A 6,000-nucleotide genomic window follows, 5' to 3' on the forward strand; every position below is an offset into this window, starting at 1 on the left:
TCTTTGCTGAGAGAACAGTAATGACATTAACTCAGACAGCAGGTCCCAAAAGGATCTCGGGAACTATTCCTAACCATGTAAGCAAACAGAACCATAAACTAGGGAAAAGAAATAGAGAACAAGAACTGAGTGGGGTTAACACTGCCACCTGCACTTTGAACCTGCAGAGCAATGTGTACAGGTGTGTACATGTATGTGATGAAAGACTGGAGATAGGCCTCTGTATCCCTGCTAAGCATATATAGATGCTAGTCATAACTTCAAAGCAATTCTATGATTAACTTCAGTGTGGTCCATAAAGTTGTTTGTCATGTAAGAATAGACTGTTGACTTTTATAATGGTGCTGGGGACCAGACCCAGAGCTTCACATAGGCTGTGTAAGTGGTCCACCATTGCACTCCAATTTTCAGGGTTGCCCCTAAGAGTTATACGTTCTTGTCAAAGCACAAAATGACAGTTTGTTTTAAGATCTTTGTTGGTTTTATTTTCAGTTCTGGAGTCAACCAATGCTTCATCCCATAAAAATTAGCTTCTTATGGACTGAGCAAGAACACCTGCGTGAGCTGAGGCTAGGAAGCTAATAAAGATGGGGTGGGTGGTGTTTGGTTTTTTGTCCTGTTTTGTTTTTTCCATTGTTTGCAAGACAAGGTTTCTCTATGTAACCCTGGCTGTCCTGGAACTTACTCTGCAGACCAGGCTAGCCTCTAACTCAGAGATCTGCCTGCCTTTCCCTCCCTAGTGCTGGGATTAAAGGTGTGAGCCACCAGGCCTAGCTTTAATAAAGATGATTTAACATAGATTTAAGCATGAGGATTAAGAGAGAAAGGCACTCAGAAGAAAGTAACATATCCTAAAGAATGGGTGAGAGTCTTAGGCAAAATCCTGTTTATCTAAACAGGGAGAGGCTGCTGGCAGCTGGAACGGAACAGAAAGCTAGTCTTTCCAAGTCACTTTCCTCATCAGGTGTGGGCAGGCAGACAGAAGTATGGGGGAGAAAGGGCTTGGCTAAGCATCAGATTGTTCCAGATGACTTCTTGGAGTAAGAGTTAAAACAAAGGATTAGTCACTGCCAAGAATGCCAACAGAAGCTGGCCTATTGGGTCTTTGTGGTGTCACCTTAATAATCCCGATTTCTCGCCGGGCGGTGGTGGCGCACGCCTTTAATCCCAGCACTCGGGAGGCAGAGCCAGGCGGATCTCTGTGGGTTCAAGGCCAGCCTGGGCTACCAAGTGAGTTCCAGGAGAGGCGCAAAGCTACACAGAGAAACCCTGTCTCGAAAAAAAAAAAAAATCTTAAAATAATCCCGATTTCTCAGGGGATAAAATAAGCAATATGGATTTGGCTTGGTTGGTGTGGAAGATTTTACTCAGATTTTTAGTCTACTTTTGTTGGAGCCCAGAGCAGGACCTAAGTCCAAAACAGTAACGCCCTACATTTTTTCATTTAACAGCTTGAATTACTTCTCACAAGGAAAAAAAAAAATCTTCTAACTAGTAAGTTATACTCTGCAATATCAGAAATATTTGATGAAGCCAGGAATGGTTTTGTTCTCCACAGAGTCTGGGTGAGAGAGACACAAGTGTGTGAGCAGAATCCTGCAAGGCTATCGTTTGTGTATAAACTGAGGACATGACTGCTCCATGGTATGGTTAAGCAGGAGGTTTTTATTGTAGAGATGAGGAAGGGAACAGCCAGGGCATCTGGAAGGGTCCAGAGCAGAGAGAGAAACAAGTAGACTGAACCAGTCCTGGCAAAGCTCATCATTTGTAAGTCATGGTAAATAAAGTGAAAAGCATGACTGTAGTTTGTGTGTTGGGGCAGGGTGGGGGGTGTAGAGGTGAAAGAAAATTAAAAGCATGGGTAGTAAAGAAAAAGGGCAAGGTGATTTCGAGGAGATTTCAGTTCACTGTTTTGTCTTTATGAGTAAGAACTGAGAAATGAGGCAAAGCATAGCAGTGCACACACCTTTAATCCCAGCACGTGGGAGGCAGAGGCAGGCTGATTTCTGTGAGTTCAAGGCCAGGCTGGTCTATGTGGTAAGTTCTATATAGCTAGGGCTATATAGTGAGAAGTGACACTCTGTTTCTAAAATAACCAACCAAACACAAGAGCTGAGAAGCGATAGTGAGATCTGGGTTTGGAGCTCTCTTTAACAAAAGGCTGGCAGAAGTCCGCCTACATTATTGTGTATGTAACAAGGTGCAGGATACTGAGGATGCTGAGGTCACCGTGACAGCCTCCAGACAGCTGTCTAGGGAGTCAAAGAAGTAGTTTAGACGGAACTCGCATGAGACCAGAAGGAAGGAAAATGATCATGATTCACACGGACAAAGGAATTCAAGCCTTGGTTTCCTGCCACCTTTGGAGCTGAGGGTCATATAGCTCCTGCAGAAAGAACCTAAGCAAGACAGCACCAGGGAGTCCAAAAGCATTTTCTAGTGCCCAGATTCTTGCTGACTTCCTGGTACTAAAGTAGGTTATTGTGGGTAGAAAGAAACATCCAAGAAAGTCTAGAAATGCAGTGTCACTTTTTGTGGGATAAGAGGTGTCTCTGAACTCAGTGACCCTCAACTGTCATTGCACAACCCAAATAACTGACCTGCTCTCAGGTGAGCAAAGACCCATAACTCTTCCCAGAGTTAATCAATGACCAACCTGGATATGGACTCCCAGGACCAGGAAAAATGGGCTAAAGGTTTTTAGGGAAAAGGTAAGGTGGCCCTCAGGAAGTTCTGGGCAAGCACAGGCCACAATAAATCCCTGAGTACTACAAGGCAGTTGAATGAGGACTGAGTAAATTTAGACTACAGTAGATTCAGGAAATGAAAGGATTCTGAAGGAGATTGTTTGTTTATTGTTTCATTTCAAGTATCTAGTTTATAGACTACAGTAACAAGACAATGGAACCATTTGCATGGCCACAAAGCATTCACAGTTACTTGATTCATGCCCTTGTTCTTTAATATCAATTATTTTTGTATATACAAAACTCACCCTGTATATTTATAAATGATGAATGTTAGGATTCGTGATCATGAGGGAAGGAAGGATGAGTAATAAATCAAAAAGGAAGTATGGAAGAAAGAGAAAGAGAAAGGGAAGAAGGTTAATTAATAATAGTGGCTCACACAATTAAGGCAACTGAGAAGGATGCTATCTAAAAGCTGGAGAGGATGAAGGCCAAAGGCATTGCTTGAGGGCCTAACAACTGGAATGCTCATGGTGTTGATTTAAATCCAGATCCGAAGACCTGAGCAGCAGACGGTAGAAGATCTTGTGTCCCGGCTCACAGAAGTGGAAAGTCCTTGTTGTCAATACCTCTGCCTTTTTGTTCTATTCAGGCATTCCAGAGGCTGGGTGACATCTACTGATACGGTGATTTTCCTGTGCCTGTGACCAGGTGTATTTTCGCTCACTATTTGAGGCTATAGTCCATCAAAGCTGAGAAGACAAGGTGATAGAACCAGCCCCTGTCAGAGGCCATGAGGCCACTTGTTCACATTTCATCAGACAGGAAAGTATGGATTGTTCAGGCTAGGAGTAGAGTGGGCCTATAACCCTCAAGGCTCACCCATTCCCAGTCCCCTATCCCTGTGACCCACTCAGCCATGTCCTGTCTCCTAATGGTGACACAACCACCCCAAACATTACCATCTTCTGAGAACTGAGCTAAAACACGTAAATTGAGGTGCCGTGCATTTTACACCCAAACCGCAGCATCTACCTACAGTGGGGAGAACCATTTACTTAACTCAGCCTACCAATTCTTTTGTTAGTCTTGTATTTGAGATAAAGTCTTTTGTAGCCTAGGCTAGCCTCACTCTATGTAGCCAAGAATGTCCTTGAGCTCTTTATCCTCTTGCCTCTACCTCCTAGTGCTAGAATTTGATATTATACCAAATGTCAGACCACTGATTCTTTTTATTGTTCAGATCAACATACAAAGTTTCATAATGGCATCTTTATGTGCATGTGGCATTACACTTTGTCCTCAATCATTCCCCTCCCCTTTCCCTCTTACCTACTTCAAGCTGATTCACTTCCTTTTCCCAGTTGGTTCCCCTTTCTTCCTTCCTTTTACATGTCATCAATTTTTCTAATCCCCACCTTCCTTAAGATCTCTCCCCCCCCTTTCATGATTTCTTTTATAGTTTTGTGACTACACACAAACACAGAAATACTTTTTAATTTAGGACATGTATATGAAAGAAAATGTGGTATTTGTCTTTCTGAGGCTGCCAAATTTTGATTAAGATATGATTTCCAGATCCATCTATTTTCCTGAAAATGCCATAATTTCATTTTTCTTTACGGCTGCATAAAACTCCATTGTATTAGTAGCACATTTTTTATCTCTTTGTTTGTTGATGACATCTAGGCTAGTTCCATTGTCTGGATGTCGTGAATAGAACAGTTACAAAGATGAATCTCTATGATATGAATCCTTAGGCACATATTCAAAAGTAATGTAGTTGGGTCTTGACTTAACTGGTTGGTTGCCCAACAAGCCCCAGCAACCCGTTGCCTCCCCAGCAAGATTAAAAACCTCGACCACTATTCCTTCAAAATATTTTTAGTCTGTACTTCCCAGATGGATGAAGATGTTCAATAAAGTTTCAAGTATGTATTGGCTATCCGTGTTTTCTTCTTTTGAGAACTGTCTGTTCAGTTCATGAGCCCATTTATTGATTAGATAATTTGGAGAGTTTTGGTGTTTAATTTTTGTAATTCTTTTTATATCCTTGATATTTATTCCCTGTCAAATGCAAAGATTTTTCTCTCCATTCTTTTGTAAATTGTTTTATTCACCCTAGTGATTGTTTCCTTTGTGATGTAAAATAGAAGTCTTATAATTTCGGATGGTCCCATTTGTCCATTATTAGGATAGTTTCTTGTGCTATTATTGGAGTCTAATTGAGGATATTCTTGTTTATTCATTTATTAATACAGCTAGACTAGCTGGCCAGTGAGCCTCTGGGATCTGTCTGTCTCTGCCCATCCCCCACCCCCAAAGCACTAAGCACTGCCATGCCTGGTCTTTATATTCATGTTGGGGATCTGAACTAAGGTCCTTATGCTTGCACAGCAAGTATTTTGCCCATTGAGCATCTCTCTAGCCCCAAGTTACTTACTTTTGTGTATTGATTTTGTATCCCACTACTTTGCTGGAAGTATTTATCAGGTCTATGAGTTTTCTGGTGAGTCCTTATGCTCGTTTATGTAGATGGCCATTCCATCTGCAAATAGGCATAATTTAATTTCTTCCTTAGCTATTTGTATCCTTTTTATTTCTTTCTCTGCTATTATTGATCCAGATAAGACTTGAGCGCTATATTGAATAATAATTAGAGAAGGGGCACTTATCTTGCTCCAGATTTTAGAAGAAATTCTGTTTTATTCCCATTTAGTATAATGCTGGCTATGAGTTTGTCATAAACAGCCTTTATTACGTTCAGATATGTTCTTTCTATCCCTAGTTTCTTTAAGATTTTTTACCATGAATTGAAGTTGAACTTTGTCAAAGGCCTTCCTTCTCTGATTGACAGATGATTGTGTGATTTCTGTTGTTAATTATATTTATGTACTGGATTGCACTTCTGTGACCATTCATATGAATTGAACCAACATCGTTCCCCTGAATGAGACCAACTTGGTTATTGTAATATGAGTTTCTTGATGTGTTCTTACATTTAGTTTCTAAGAATTTTATTGAGAACATTTATATGTGTTCATCAGAGAAAACGGTCCATAGTTTTCTTTCCTATTATGTCCTTATTTGATTTTAGTATCAAGTATCACAAGTCAAGCCCCATAGAATAAGTCTTTCTATTTCTACACCTTGAGAAGCATTGGCAGGGAATTCATCTGGACCTGGGCTTTTCTTTGTTGTGAGGTATTTTATTACTGCATCAACCTCATTGATTATGATGCATCTGCTTAGGTTCTTTATATCTCTTTATTTACTTTAATAATTTTTTCATATATACCTAGAAAATTAT

The sequence above is a fragment of the Peromyscus eremicus genome, chromosome 8b (genome assembly GCF_949786415.1).
Source record: "Peromyscus eremicus chromosome 8b, PerEre_H2_v1, whole genome shotgun sequence".
NCBI lineage: Eukaryota > Metazoa > Chordata > Mammalia > Rodentia > Cricetidae > Peromyscus > Peromyscus eremicus.